We start from the raw sequence: 16,480 nt of genomic DNA, 5'->3' as shown, positions 1-16,480 counted from the left end.
CAGGACTTGTGAGACCAAGGAGTAATAGTCAATACCCATTCTCTTTTCAACTTGCCACTGTGGCCAGTTTGGAAACCCAATGAGAAGTGGAGGCTGACAGTAGACTTCTGCAGGCTTAATGCCAACACAGACCCTCTTACAGCAGCAGTCCCAAATTTGGCTGAATTAATGACATCAATTCAAGAGAAAGCTCACTCAATCATGGCAACTATAGATGTCAAAGACATGTTTTTTATGATACCCATACAGCCAGAAGATATGGACCTATTTGCCTTCACATGGGAAGGACAGCAATACACTTTCACTAGGCTTCCCCAAGGCTACAAACACTCCCCCACTTTGGCCCACCCTACTTTAGCCCAGGAATTAGAAAAAATACCCAAACCTGATCCTGTAGCTGTTTATCAATACATTGATGACATTCTGGGGGGGGGGGGGTGGTGTGAAATAGAGGTAGTAGGGAAACATCAGCAGAAAATAATCTCTCACTTAGAAAGTCTTGATTTGCAGATGCCCCCAGAGAAAATTCAGAAGTCTTCTCAGGAAGTGAAGTTTTTGGGAATTTGCTGGAAAGGAGGTATGACATGTATTCCACCTGATATCCTAACCTCTTTAGATCAGATCAAAATGCCTGAATCCAGGAAAGATCTCCAGCAAGCTCTAGGATTATTAGTGCTCTGGAGAAAACACATTCCAGATCTTTCAATAATTGCCAGGCCCCTTCATGACTTGCTGAGCAAACGGGGTGAAATGGGATTGGACTCCTTCTCAGGAGGAAGCATTGCAATTGCTGTTTTTTGAAGCAACAGCTCACCAAGCACTGGACCCTATCCATCCCACAGATCCCTTTCAGGTGGAATGGGGATTTGGCTCCTCAGGGCTGTCAGTACAGCTACGGCAGCAGGGTCCTGAGGGTCCGATGTGTGGGAGGTTAAGATATTGCGATGTTACGGTCAGGCAGAACCCCTCCCCTTTTACTGTTACCTTTTACCGTTAACCCCTGTTATAAATGACCTGGTTCAACTGTTAATCAAGGCCATTTTACCGTCCACCACATTGGTGTGTGCGTGTACTTGGTCCGTGTGGCAAAGGTGCTGCCACCAAGCCGTTCTCGACCCGGGACCCCACGCCCCGAGCGTCGGCAACAAGTGGTGCCAAAACCCGGGACAATCCGGGAAGCAGGAACCGCCTGGGCGAGTGAACGGCAGCCGGAGCAGCAGGACTGTCCCCGGCAGGGAGGACGCTCCCAGAGGACCGGCGAGAGGGGAAAGTCTCGCGCTTAGGACCGGCAAAGGAGGAAGTCTGGCGCCGAGGACCGGCGAAGGAGAAAATGGAGTACCTCCCAAAGGTCATTTTTAAAATTCATAGGCAGTGTGGCATAGACTGCGAGCCAGGAGATTTTATCCTTGTAGTGTCGAGGCTCCTGCGGATTGGGGTTATTGGGCAGCTGGTGGATATTTTCCACCTCGAAGTGTGGGATAGTTGTACCGGGGCCCTAGCAGAGGAGGCTTTGTCCTCAGGCTCGGGGCGAAATCTTAAATTATGGGGCAGAGTCACGCAGGCTCTGCAAAAAGTTCAGCAGGAGCAGGAAATGTGGAAAACCACACAGGACTGTTTGCAGGCAGGGCCCCGGCAGGGTGTGGAGGCGGCCGCACAGACTGCAGGTGATCGTGAGTCTGCCGAGTGTGGGGATTTACAGCCGCGGGGACGCTCTTCGCAGCTCCCATGCTCAGGCATGCTGGCTGAGGGGAAAAAGTGGTCATTTGGGACGGGCTGCTAGAGGAAGCGCGAGGTGCAGGCGTTAACTTAGAGGCATGGGGTGCTGCCATTGACTCGGGGGCGCGGGGTGCTGCCATTGACTTGGAGGCGCAGGGCACCGCCATTAACTCGGAGGCGCGGGGCGCTGCCATTGACTCAGAGTCCGAGGGAGCCTGGGCGGGGCCTCCGCCTTACGCGCCACGGGGTGGTGGGCGCCAGAAGGGAGGGATGCGGACACGGGCGTGATCGGCAGAGACAGAGAAGGTCTGCAGGACAGCGCAGACACGCGCAGGCAAAAAGGAAGGAAAAGACACGGAGGGGGAGCTGACGCCGCTTGAAGCATGGGTTGGAAATCTCATTACAAGGCACTGGCCTCCCCCAGCAGGAGGCGGGGCAAGCCTAGAGGGAGGGAGCGGCCCAATGCTAAGACAAAGGGGCGAGGTCGAAGCCTGACAGAGGGTTTTACCAATTCCATCCGGCCAAAAGATCAAGCGTGCATCCTAGCAACCGCCCTGCTGGCTTTAAATCAGTTCCCTAGGGGAGACAGAACAAAAAGTCCTGCCCAGAGGCACTGGGCCACCCGGGCACTAGAGGAAGGCCCACAAGTCATGATTAAAAATTAGTTAGGAGAATGGGAAATGGGTTGGAGGCTGGTACTCACAGGGCGAGGGTACACAGCCGTCAAGAAAAATAGTAAAATTAAATGGTGCCTGCTTAAGTCGATAAAACTGGACCTTCAGGGCAAAAACTAATGAAATTTGTAAAGCTTGTTTTGCAGGACTGAATCCTCAGACGCCCCCATGGCCCGTATACCCTGCTTCCTAAAGGCTGTGACGAATCATCAAGCAGCCCGATGGCAGACCATACCGGGGTCGTGAAAAACTCAGTGACCAAACTAAAGGAGAGGCCGGCGCAGAGAAGGACTGGGGGAAAAAAGCTCAACAAAAATGTTATCAGTCATGGTTCACATAAATGTTTTTGAAAGTCTTGTTTTAAGTGGTATCCATCAAGTAGAGTTCGAACTCTGGCCAGGTTCTGGCTCTACTTGAATGGAATGACCGCCAATCAGCCCAGAGTTTTTCTGCGTCAAAAGGTTCAAAGGGAGTTTTGGAGAAACGTGAATCCAGACATGAGTTCTCAACATCACTCTTCTTTTAAGGTCAGCTGTCGCAGACTCTGGGAGGATAGTTCGGTGCTGTGGTAAATGTATGATTTCAAATCGTCAACTGTGTTAACAACTATCAGCCAAAAAACTGAGGAAGTCCTGCAAAGATATCCTAAGTCATGGTTCAGTCAGCCCCCATGACTGATTGCCCTTGGTTCTACCTTATTAGGCCCTATTATTGATCTTGGACCTTATATTTCAAAGAAGTTAGCATTGTTTATTAAAAACCAGTTAGAAATAGTTACCATTTCACCATCCACCACATTGGTGAGTGCGTGTACTTGGTCTGTGTGGCAAAGGTGCTGCCACCGAGCCGTCCTTGACCCGGGACGCCACGCCCCAAGTGGTGGCAACACCGAGGAGGCCTGTTGGTTTCTATTCCTGTGGTTTCAAAGATGCTGAGAAAAGATACACTACCTGGGAAAAAGGATCGTTTGTGGTTAGCTTAGCTCTCATAGAAGTGGAAAAATTTGCACAACAACAACCAGTTGTCTTGAGAGGCCCTTTCAAAGTTATTAAGACAGTCACTACTGGGACCCCCCACCCCACCCCCACCGACAGGGTGGCCCAAAGGGCCTCAGCTGCAAACTGGTATGCTCAGATTGAACATTACTGTAACATTTTCTCAATAACAGAAGGAGCTGTAAAAAATTTAGCGCTACAAGAAACTGAGAACTTGGGCAGCAGCCATGACAAACCTGCCTCTGTAATTAAAACATCCCCTCCTTTCTCCACCAAACAATCAGCAAATTCTTGGTTCCCTGATGCCTCTGCTAAACAGGAGGGGAAGGTGTGGAGATACAGGGCAGCAGCCCTCCACATTTCCTCTGGTGAACGAATCATTACCGAGGGAGAAGGCAGTGCCCAGGTTGGGGAGCTGAGAGCTGTTTGGAGTGCTTTCCAACATGAGGTACAGAATACCTCTCCTGTCTGCATCTACATGGACTCCTATGCTGTGTATAAAGGATGTATTGAGTGGCTTCCTTTTTGGCAGCAAAATGATTGGGAAGTTAACAGAATTCCAGTATGGCAAAAGGAAAAGTGGCAAGAAATTTTAAACATCACAAGCCAAGAGAACTTTGTTGGGGTGGGCAGCCTTTCACCAGACAGATGGAAATCCAGCAGGAGAGTGGAACAATAAAGCTGATGATTTAGCAAGACTAAGTCCCCTGAAAAAGAACAAATTACAGAGGACTGGGATCAACTATTGTCGGGTCCGGCTCTCTGTCTCTGCCCCGACATGGGTAGGGTGGTTCTTGGGTGGCACGCACTTCAAAGGACGAGTCTGGACTCTTCAGCTTTTCGATCTTCAGATTGTTTATTGTTTCTTATCTACAAAATTTTCTGTCTGCCCAACAGAGGTCTGATCTGCAAGGCAGCCAAGGGCACTCGTGACCACCCACGGGGCGGTCATGTCTTTTTATACTAAAATCTACGTACATGATATTTACTTTTATTTTCCAATACTTTTCACCCATATTAGCAAGTACACCTTCACCATAAACCAATCCCCAAGTGCCAACATCACCACAGGAGATGGAAGACAAGAAGAAGAAAGAAGGAGGACGAGACATGCCCTGATCCCCCCATCTTGTCTCCATAACCCCCCTGTACCAAAAACCTTAAAGTTTATATTTCACCCTAAAAATGTGTCCCTTTTACACCCTTCACTCTAAAGTGATTCTCATGTCCTCAAACTGCTGTCACTTCTGTGGATGGATCAAAATCAAGCCACCAAGCACTCTTGGCAACATTCCAGGATTTCCGAGACCCCCAAGGGTTCTCCTGGCATCTCTGGACATCGGGAGCGATGTGCTGAGTTCCCACAAACTATTAGAATAGCTGCATGTAAAAAGACAGCACACAGGTGTGAAAGATTTGTACAAGGAAGCTCTGGCCCAGCGTTGGCCTGTCACCAAGGAAAGGTGTAAAACATGCGTATCAGCCTGTGAGCAATCGCAGACTGGAGACTGGAGAGACATCCTTTGGAAGATGACCCTCTGCATTTCAGAAAGGGTAAAGGCTTATGGGACGCGTGGCAGGTAGACTATATTGGACCCTTTAAGAAGTCAGGAGTTAAACACTTTGTGCTAGTAGGAGTAGAAATTGTATCTGGGATGGTCCAGGCCAATGCTTTTAAAAGACCTACAGGAGATAAAACTGTAAAAGCATTGCAGGGATGGTTTGGAATTTTCCCAAAACCACAGGAAATTCAATCTGATTATGGGTCCCACTTCACTGCTAGAATTTTACAGGATTTGGCAAAAAATGAAGGAATTAAATGGACTTTTCATACCCCTTACTACCCTCAGGCTAACGGGATCGTGGAAAGGACCAATGGTCTTTTGGAATGACTTTTGAAACCAGAGGAGGGAAATTGGGATGTTCGGTTATGGGAAGCTGTGAAAAGTGTGAATGACAGATGGGGGGGTAAATGGGTGTCCCAAAATCACTGCCTTTTGCCACATAGCTCCAAGCATAATATCCTCTCTAGGGAGACCAGATGATTTCAAGATTCCAGCATATTACCCTGGACAACCTGTTCTGGTGGACCTCCCTACTGTAGGGGAACTACCACTAGTGCTAAAAACCCCTCTGAATAAACATGCATGGGTAGCCTCTGATGCTCTAGGGAGAGAGCATCGGATAAATACACACTGGATAATTCCATCATTCTAACTTTTTCTGTCCCTTAGTGGCAGGATTCTGTCGTGTTTACTTTTACAGAAGAACCCTGAGGGACATGAGGATCATCTGAACCATGATAACACTGGTGATACTTTTCTGCATCCTACCACAATTCCGTGGACAGAATCCTGCTGAGTGGTCATGGTCTGAAGCTACCATCCATCACACTAATGTTCTAGGATCATATCCCAAGGGTCACCACCTGAACCTAGAGCCTATAGTGCTGCATGACTCTGAGATACATCGCCCAAGTGAGTGGGGATGGGATCAGAAGGACTGGACTAGAGCCCTAACTGGAACAATTGGTGAGTCGATTGTGGTAGCGTGCAGAAAAGTGGAAGGATCTCTCTATGAGAAAGCCACCTCCATTGCAGGTGCTGGAAATTTTTTAGAACCAGATGGAAAAAACTATTTGCACATCCCTACAACAGAACTGTGTCCTACAACAAAGTGGGAGTGTACCAAACAAATTCCCCTCACTCTGTGCTGCTGGCAGGAGTACGTTGGTAACTACACTTTAGGCCCCAGAACCAACAATGCAATTACAAAGGATTGTAGAAATGAATCTACTGACTGCTGGCATAATTTTACTTTAGCCAAACCAACTTATGTGACACGCCGTTGGCAAAATAACTTGACAAATCCATAAAGTTTAAAAGGCCTGGTTTACAAATTTAAGATAAACACTATAACAAAGTCCACACTGAGTACAGTAGTCACACCCCAGTGGGTAGAAAGGACTGAGAGCACCCTTAGTCAACTTGATACTGAATGGCCTTGGTCCCAGGCTTTTGTTCATTTTTCCAGATCCATGGGAAACGTGAGGGATTTAAACCTATCAACTGTCATTATGCATGAAAATCAGATATACACTAGGCAGGAATGGGAAAACCAAAAAACCTGGCAGCTTCAAGGGATACTGGGGAAAAAAATTAGTATAGGATCCGAATGATTAATGGAACTACCCATAGAAACGCAACCTCAATCGGTGTTTTGACAGATCAAACAAATAAGCATGAAAAGGTTTGTACGCACCCAAGCTTACAGGATTGTTGGCACAATTTTACATTGGCACAAACCATAGAAGTGGTTTGTCTTTGGTCCAAAAAGTGTAGGCCTGTAGGGCCTACATTTTAAGTTTATAGTAAATGCTATAGCCCAACTGGTTACAATTTACACCACCACCACTCCAGCCCAACTACCGCTTATGCTTAGCCCAAGAATTTTTGAAAATGGACCAGATATAATTAGGAAAACAGGACAACAACAAATACTGTTCAATCCAGCATGGTTCTCTTAAACAAGTCAAATTGCTGATGCAAAGTAATATCTCAGAAATTCAGCCGGCCTGTTCACCTTTTTTGCAAACTTCCTTTGAGGGTTGGATGACCTGGTTGCAAAAGCGGAACTCTTTTAAAAGACGGACGCTAAGAGACATAACCGGTGTTGTGGGAACAGGATTGGGAATTCTAAAGAGTATTGATTCAGAAGTATTAATGAATAAAATGGGCTGCGACAACTAGAGATTTGACCAAGTTACAACAACTACTGCAGTCGTCCTTATTGCCTTTAGGAACACACCAGTGGCTGCTATCAAACATTTTGCCAAATTGGGAAAAGGTAAATGTAAATGACCACAAATTGGTAAATGATGCACTCGGTGCTACACAAAACAACATTTCTTTGGCTCTCAGCTGTATCCAGGCACAATTGTGGATGCAGTCAGTTGCTGCCTCAATGATAAGAGAAGGTGAAGAAGGCACTTTTCCTACTGAAATTGGGAAAATAATTAGGGACAGTGCCACTGATTTTGAAAGAGAATTCCAATCCTGGTGGAACCTGGTGAATTTTACTTACAATCCCATTACAAACATAGCCATGGCTTTTGTGTTAACCATACGTAATGCCTCAGTGCATTTGATATTTCCTATGATTGCATTAGGGCTGAATCATGATGGAGCTGTTCTCTATCCTTATGAGCATTGGGAATGGGCCCGTCAAATTGGTGAGAAATGGCAAAATGTTCATTTAGAATCTTGTCTTGTCCGAGAACAACAAGGGTTCATCTGTGAAAGCAATGCAATCAATACAATAGCTCAAGACATTTTTTCAGACACAGAGCAAAATATCTGTCATTTTGAAATTCATCCTAATGAGACTTCTGAAACAGTCCTTATATATATAGGCAATAGATGTGCATGCTTCAGACCTGCTTGTGATTTTGTATTTGTAGAGAATGTTGTAGTAGATACTAAAAATTATTCAAATGTTTGTGCTTGTAACTTTACCAAGATTACAGGATGTGATTTCTTTTATGAAGCTCCAGTTACCTCTCACTACCCATTGCAATCCAACTACACACTGATTCACAAACTGATGCCTACTCCTATTGGGATGGATCTCACTTTGGTAAGACAACTGCTGCTCCATCGAGACTTAGTTGAAATTCTTGAGAAGATTGAGAAAAATGCACAGAAAGCCCTGGTGACTGTTCATCACAATGTGAGACAGATACCCCGTGTCATGGAAAGGGTGGAGAAAGATGCCGAGCACAGGTGGTGGGATACTCTTTTAGGTGGTCTCCTACTGCCACGGGTGTCCTGAGCAGTCTGTGTCATCCCATTGTTATCCTTTTGATACCATATCTGTTTGGTTTTATTTTATCAGCAGTCCCATTCGTTATGAATTGGAGCATGAAACAGCTGACAAGATTGACGTCTATAGTTCATGCACACAACTTGGCTGATGTCCTATGCACTGTGAACATCCCCAAGACTTTGACACAAGGCAATTATGAATGAAGCATATGTGTTTTGGAATAATCCTAATTTCCATTTATGATTTTGTGGGAATTACTTTTGATTTTTAGTGAATTGGTTTAGAAAATCATTTTAAAGTTAGTGCTTATATTATGATTTGTTTATTGCTTTTGCTTTTGATATTTGTGATTTGTTTTGACCATTTGAGAATGGTTATAAAAATAATACTATTTTAATTAATTCACCATTTGAAAATAGTTATAAAATTGATACTGTTGTGATCAATATTAATTATGTTTGTTTATTGTCTCTCTTTTTTTTCCCCTCTTCTTCCTATCCTTTCTTTTCCTCCTTTCTCTCTCTCTCTCTCTCTGTCATGCTGTCCCTATTTTTCCGGGTTCTACTACCAACGTACAGCGAGTCATGAAGACCTATCAGCGACACTCCAGAGCCCTGCTGATGACGATCCCTTCAAGACAATTCTGAGTCACAGGGTCGTGTGAGAGTCTGTCTGAAATATCCCTCATCTGCCTCACGATCGTCATTGGGGACCACTGAAAATCTCGGGCTTTGTAGGAGAAAGTTACACAAGCCAAAGGCTTCGAGACCTGAGAGCACAATGTTAGGTTATTGTTTTCACAGGTGTTGTTTGCTGTATGCTACACTGAGCCCAATGAGAAGAAGAAGGAAGCACCGTGCCCTTTTTGCAACAACAGCCTTGGGAGCTGTCCCACCTCTCGGCCTGGCTGGATTCTCCTGAGTTCTGGGTGGTCCCCCCACAGAAGACCCTCACCTGTTTTACAACCACCGTGACAGACAGACTGAGATGTAAGGAGCCTCTCCATCAAGGAGTGAGACATGAAACCCCCATGTGAAAAGGCCCCTCTGCTCCTTCCAAGGACTGGCACTGAAACCCCCAGCCCGGGGCAGGTGTGTGGGGGAGGCAAGCTGACCAAAGCGAGATGTTTGCCTGCAGGTTGTGACCGCTGGACCAAGAAGACAATGGCTCTCATTTACTGCTGAGAACATGGACTACCTGTTACATCTATTCTTTATTGTATCTGTTTCCCCCCCTCCCTCACAATTTCCAATAGAGTTATCATAATAAAACCTCTGAGTTAGCGAGAGATTTCAAGATCTCCCCGACATAACAGGCGGATCCTCGACTGGACTGGACCAAAGGACTTCATCTCTATGTTTGGTAGCTCTATCCCCCTCTTTCTCTCTCTCTCTCTTTTGTCTCTCTCTTCCTCTATCTTTTTCTCTCCCTTAATCCCTCTCTCACATTTTGCAGTGGTCATTCAATAAAGGTGCATTTGTTTCAATTATCATTGCAAACCCCCTTGTACCGTGTTGGTTCTTTTTGCACCCTGAGATCAAATCCACGAACCATCACGAAACCCGTCTGTTAGGACGGATCGTGACACCCCCCGAAGAACCCTCCCCAAATTCCCCCCCAAAGCCCCCCCAAAGCCCCCCCAGCACCCCGCTAAAACCCCCTCAAGTTCCCCCCAGACCCTCCCCAAATCCCCCCAAACGTCCTCAAGACCCCTCCCCAAATTCCCCTTACGACCCCTCCAGGACCCCTCACCTGTTCCTGCGCCTCCTCAGCAGCTCCCGGAGCCCCCCGTCCTCTCCCAGCGCCTCCCCTGCTCTCTCCAGCGCCTCCCGCAGGACCCGCCCGAGCCCGGGGCGGCTCCCGGGGGTCCCTGAGGGGGTCCCGGGGGGGCGGAGGAGGTGGAAGGGGGGCGCCCGCTCCATGCCCAGCCCCGGGGTCAGGGGGCGCCGCTTCAGGCTCGGCTCTGATTGGCTGGAGCGGCGCGGGGAGGGCAGGAGTTGCAATGGAAAGACGCCCGGTGATTGGTTGTTTTCATAGAGGGCGTGGTGATTGACAGGAGAGGGGCGGGAGAGGTGGGCTTTGCTGAGGAGAGGTGCGCGGTGATTGGTTAGTTCAGCTCGAGAGAGGCGGGCATTGCTGAGGGGAGACCTGCGGTGATTGGTTGGTTCGGCACATCAGAGGCGGGCGTATCTGAGGGGAGGTGTGCGGTGATTGGTTGGATTGGCGCACGGGGAGGCCGCTGTTCCTGAGGGGAGGTGATTGGATGGTTTGGGGCGGGGCGTCCGCTATTGGCTGGGAAAAGTCCGGGATTTTTAAGAGAACATTCCCGGTTTTCTGGGGAAAACCTCTCAGATTATTAAGGAAAAATTCCCGTTTTTTGAAGGAGAAACATTCCCTAATTTTTTGACGCCACATGACCCCAAATAACCCAAATAACCCCGAAACACTCGAAATAAACCCCAAATAACCCTAAAAACCCCAAACAATACCTAAAAGTCTGCCAAATAACCCTAAACAAATCCAAATAACCCCAAAAAACAAACAAAAAAACCCCCCTCAAATTAAACATAAAAACCCCCAAATGATTTCAATTACACCAAAAAAAAAAAACATATACACCAACATAAACCCCAAGAACCCCAAATAATTCCAAATAAGCCCAAATTAACCCAAATAAGCCCAAATGATTCCAAAGAACCCCAAATAAATAGAAATAAACCAAGTAAAACCCAAGATAAACCCCAAATAGTCCATAAATACTATAAATAAACCCCAAACAAACCCTAAATAAACCCAAACAAACCCCAAGTAAGCCCAGTTCCTCCCGTCCCCACGCCATAACAGATCCCGACCAATCAGAACGCGCGGCACTGATGACAATCCAGTTGCTGGGCAGAAACTCAGAGCACTGGCCCCGCTCAGCGATTTTCAGCGAATCCGCGCCCGGCCCGACTCTGACTCATCAGTTGCCAGGCACAGTCAAGGCCTCTCACTGCGTTCAATAATCAGAGACTGCGCGGGGTAATTTCCAGCCAATCAGAGCGTGTCTCGCTGATGACTCATCAGTTGCCAGGAGCGGAATTTGGGGACCGGGGGAAGGTGACCCTGAGGATGGGCTGGGGGCCCCAAATTAATCCAAAACGGGGTCGGGACCCCAAAACGGAGCAGGAGGGGCCTGGAGCCCCCAAAACCAAACACAGGGGAGGGGACTGGGGGAACGATTGGAAAGGGGAAGGAGAGAGGGGAAAAGAGGGGGGTGGGACCCCCAAATTGAGCTGAGAAGGGGATGGGACACCCTAAATTGATCTGGAAGGGGGGTGGGACCCCCAAACAGGATGAAGCCAATTTTGCTCCTGGAATATGTAAAATAGTTTATGGATATGCAAAAAGTCTATGAATATGCAACAGGCTGATGTCATGGGAGACAAGGACCATCCAGCAAAGGTTGTTATGGCCACTGAGACCTCCGAGTTATTTCCGGGGACACCCCTTAATTAATCTGGTTTTAATTCCATCAGTCTGTTGCATATTCATAGACCCTCATGCATATCGACAAACTCATTTACATCTTTCAGGAACTATTTTACATGTCCCGTCTTTGGGAGTGTCTCCCCATTTCAGGAGCCTCCACTGAAATGGAAAATGTAAACCTCCTCCCTTAGAAGACGAAGAAGAAGAAGAAGAAAAGAAGAAGAAGAAGGAGAAGGAGAAGGAGAAGAAAAGCTGAAATTTTGGGAATCCAGTGGGAAAATGGCTGATCCTCTGGGAATCCATTTCTTACCCCCCAAAGACAGGGCAAAGGCAGGGCGGTGGGGTTTTTATAGGGTATCCCAAGGGTGGAGTTGGGGTTTGGGTCAGGGGAGGAGTTCTTAGCAACACAAGAAGGATGAGATCAAATTCCTGCCTCTTAGCAACAGCAGCATTCCACACAGAACGTGTCCCTAAATCCTAAATTTCCTCTAAAACAACTGAGAAATTATGGAACTGCAGATATATTCGATCAATTTCCTTCATCTAACCCAGTTTGGAGAGTTTTTCAAGGATGAAGGTAAAGCAGAGGAAAATTAAGGCCAAACCAAAGGGCTAAGCAGCCAGGTGTGTTCCCAACATGGATCACAGGGAATGTGCGTGACCAGGGCTGTGCCCAAAGTGCCTCCTCCAGTGGGGGATGGAGCTGGAGCAGCACACGAAGCTCTGCCCGCACTCGGGTCACTCGCAGGGCTTCCCTTACCGGTGCCTCCGTTGGTGTTGGGTCAAGTTAGAGCTGCTGGAGAAGCTCTTCCCACACTGGGGACACTCGTAGGGCCTCTCCCCTGTGTGGATGCGCTGGTGGGTGATGAGGGTGGAGTTGTGCTTGAATCCCTTCCCACAGTCAGGGCACTGGAAGGGCCTCTCCTCTGTGTGAATCCGATAGTGCAGGAGGAGATGGGAGCTGGTCTGAATCTCTTCCCACACTCCCCACACTCGTAGGGCCGTTCCCCAGTGTGGATCCTCTGGTGCACAATCAAGTCGCAGTTCCACCTGAAGCTCTTCCCAATCTCCACGCATGTGTGGGGCTTCTCCCCATCATGGAGCTGCTCATGGAGCACCAGCTCCGAGCTCTGGCTCCATCTCCGGCCGCCTTCCCAGCCCAGGCTGGCTCTTTCCCCCTCACATCCCCACCATCTGCGTTTGCAGCCCCTCCTCGTGCGGCAGCTCCGGGGCTTTTCCTCCCCGTTGGCTTCCTGCGCCGTGGAGCCGCTCAAAACGGCCTCTGCCACCAGGTTCTGCCGCGGGCATTTGTCCTCCCTGCTCTCCATGCTCAGCTCCTGCTCTGGGGGAGGAAGGACAAGGACAGCATGGGATTTGCCTCCGTGCCACAGGCAAGGGCAAGGAGATCCCCCCAGGGCTGAGCTGCAGCCGGGGGCCCTGCTGGGCTGGGAGATGGAGCAGCACAGAGGGGAAAGGGGCACTCATCGCCAGCTCGGGGCTGTGCACAAATCACAAACAGGATAGGGCTGCTAGGAACGTGTCCTGAGCTGTTTTATTTCCCAGCATCTGTCTCATTACTTGGTTATGACAATGGTAAGTTGCCAGTAGCTCACATCGCAGGTAGCAGACAAAGAACTTCATGTTCAAACTTACTTTAAAAGGTTTTTGACCAATCACGCAAAGCAAAGGCATACTGACAGTAGTTCTATCCAAGCACTATAAGCACATTGACGGTTAAAACAATGCTCCCTTATTTCAAATACAATACCTGCTTGTAAGCCTTAAAACACAATGCACAGAGCTCCATTATTAAGCTTGGAACTTCCTAATATCTTTCTAGATACACTTTTCTGCAGGTTAGGGAGTTATTCTAGATAAGTGTTAATGCACAGATCATTGTTCTATTTCTCCCTACTTTCTACTTCTTATATAACTTTTCTGCTGACCAATCTTATGGTTACTGCAAAGCTCTAATCAGTTCTACTGTCTCTGAGGCTTGTCTTTTGAAGCTTTCCCAAAACCCTGTGATTTTAAGCATTCAACAGACACTGATTTCCCCCTCACCTGCCTCAGGGACCCAGGGCATCTTCCTCTTCCTCGCAGCCTCCCAAGTGTTGGCAATGGGAAATCCTGGTTTGGGGAAAACAAGGGATGAGCACGTTGAGTTTGATGGTTCCTCTGCCCGAGTCCATCTCTACAAGTCAGAGGCCATCTGGGCTCCAGAAAAACCTCCCAAACACCAAGATTCAGCCCTGAAAAAGCCACCCAGGAGTTCCCTGTCCCTGGTCCCTCCCCTCTGGTGTTCGGGGGTCCCCCCCTGTCCCAGCTACTGGGGGTCACGCTTGGATTGGGGATCCCCCTTCTCCTCGGTGCCCGCCCTGCCCAGGCTGCTGGCAGTCCCAGCAATGCCAAAAGCTCCCCCCACTTCGCTCTCCCCATTTCGGGATGCTGGGGCTTTTTGGGCTCCCAGGCTCCCTTCTCCCCTCATTCTCTGCTCTGGGCTGCAGCGGCTCCAAGGAGTCCCCCCTGCCCCTCTCCAGGCTCTTGAGGCTCCCACCAATGGCGGCGCTCCCCCCTCTCTGGGCTCCCCACTTTGGGCTCCTGGGGCACACAGGGCTCTGCTCCTCCAGGCTGCCTCTGCCGGCAGCCGCCACCGCCACCCCCCGATGTCCCCCCAAGGGGCCTTTTCCACTCAGCCTTGGACTTCTTCATTCTCCAAACATCCCCCAAAAACCCAACCCAGGGACCCTCTGGATATCTGGGCCGAGCTCCCCCTCCCCACTCACCGGAGCCATGGGGGGGGCGATGATCCCACAGGTGGGGGGCTGCGAATTCAGGCAGGGATCGAAGGCGTGGTTCCCTCAGTTCAGCCTTGATCCGCTTTTGTCCCTCCTCTTCCATCCCTCCTCCCCCTGCTCCTCCCCCCTAGCCCCACCTCCTTTTCCCCCTTCATCCCTGCCCTTCCCTGCCTCCTCCTCCTCCCCCAGCAGCAGCCACACCCTCGGTGCCCGTTCCCGCAGCCCTCGCAGCCCACGGCAGGAGCGGGGATGGAGCTGGGACGGGTCGGGATGGGCAGCGCGGGGCTCTCGGCTGCTCCCAGCCGCTGCGGGCGGGGGGAACCCGGCCCGGGCCAAAGGAGAGGCAAACTGGGCAAACTGGGGGCTGCACATCCAAACTGGGCCTTGCTGGGGACCCTGCCTGGCCACTGCCAGCCCTTGGGGCTCCTCCCGGCACATCCGCCAGGGGGGAACGCACACAGGGCTGGGGGATCCCAGCAGTGGCAGCACTGCCAGGGACTGGGCTGCACTGGGATCGTACTGGGAGTGACTGGGACTGTACTGGGCTTGTACTGACATCATACTGGGATCATACTGCCATGCCAGGGCACACTGTGATTGCACTAATGGAGAGTGGGATCATACTGGGATCATACTGGGATTGTACTGGGAGTGAGTAGGAGCCTGCAGGGGGCAACTGAGACCATGTTAGGGGCAAATGGGATATACTGGGAGTGACTGGGAGTCACTGTGAGCAACTGGGAACATACTAGGACCAACTGAAAGGAACTGGGTGCATACTGGGGGTGATTGGAAACTGCTGGGCTTACACGGGGATGAACTGGGATCATGGCTGGAGGTGACTGGGATCATACTGGCAGTGAGTGCCACTACACTGAGGCTGACTGGGAGTGCTTGTGAGCAAATGGGATCATACTGGAAGGAACTGGAAAGATGCTAGAGATAACTGGGGTACACTGGGATATACTGGGAGCGACTGGAAGGAAAGTGAGGGTGAAAGAGAGCAACTGGAACCATGTAGAGCAAAACTGGTTTATTCTGGCAGAGACTGGGAGCACACTGGGCTCATATCTGGATCATACTGGGAGTGACTGGACTAATACTGGGAGTGACTGTGTGTCACAGTGAGCACACCCTGCACAGCATCCCCCATACTGGGCCTGACTGGGAGCCACTGGGAGCAAATGGCATCATACTGGGACTCACTGAGTTGATTGAGGAAGCAACTGGAACCATGCTGGCGGCAGCTGGGACCATGCTGGGAGAGACTGGAAGTAAGTGGGATTATAATTGTGAAAAGTGCATATTTTGTGATTGGGTTTTCGCAAATATGAAAATGAATATTATACATCTTGTGTTAGAAACTAATGCTGTATTAATTCTCTTAAGAAGTGGGTTAAATACAGTTTTAGGTTATTACAAAATATTAAAATAGAAACTATGCTTGGTAAGAGACTTTCTTTAAAGAAAGGACTTGCAGCGAGATAGCAGCCCCAGGACACCTAAATCATTCAGAGAAAAAGAATTTACTGCCCTCTTATCAGAAGAAATTAACTTCTTCCCGCCTCGAAGGCGCTGTTAGGATTCAGAGGAAGAAGGTGGCACTGACCAGAATCCCATGTTTGAATGGAATTTATGCATCATGTATGAAGTGTATGAATATGCAACAGGCTATTGTTTTTAAGGGTTAATCCTTTGTTAACAGGTGTCCTTTTTAGGGCTTGTGCTGCCCAGAAAAAGGTACCCGGACTCCATAACACTTTGTATTTGTTGTCTCATATTGTCCTAATTCAAATTGTCCAAATTTTTATTAGTCTAAAAGTATTACTATTATGATAATTATTTTATTACTATTAAACTTTTAAAATTTTAAAAACAAGTGATTGGTGTTTTTCACAATTTGGTAGCAGAGGATGGTTACCAACACCTCGCTGCCGGTGCTTCAGGAGAGTCAGAGTGGGGAAGGTGCCCCCTGCCCTCTTCAGCAGCCTCGCTCTGTTTG

Source organism: Agelaius phoeniceus, chromosome 27 (genome assembly GCF_051311805.1).
Source record: "Agelaius phoeniceus isolate bAgePho1 chromosome 27, bAgePho1.hap1, whole genome shotgun sequence".
Lineage (NCBI taxonomy): Eukaryota > Metazoa > Chordata > Aves > Passeriformes > Icteridae > Agelaius > Agelaius phoeniceus.
The sequence above is the reverse complement of the archived record's forward strand: the minus strand, read 5'-3'. Positions refer to the sequence as shown.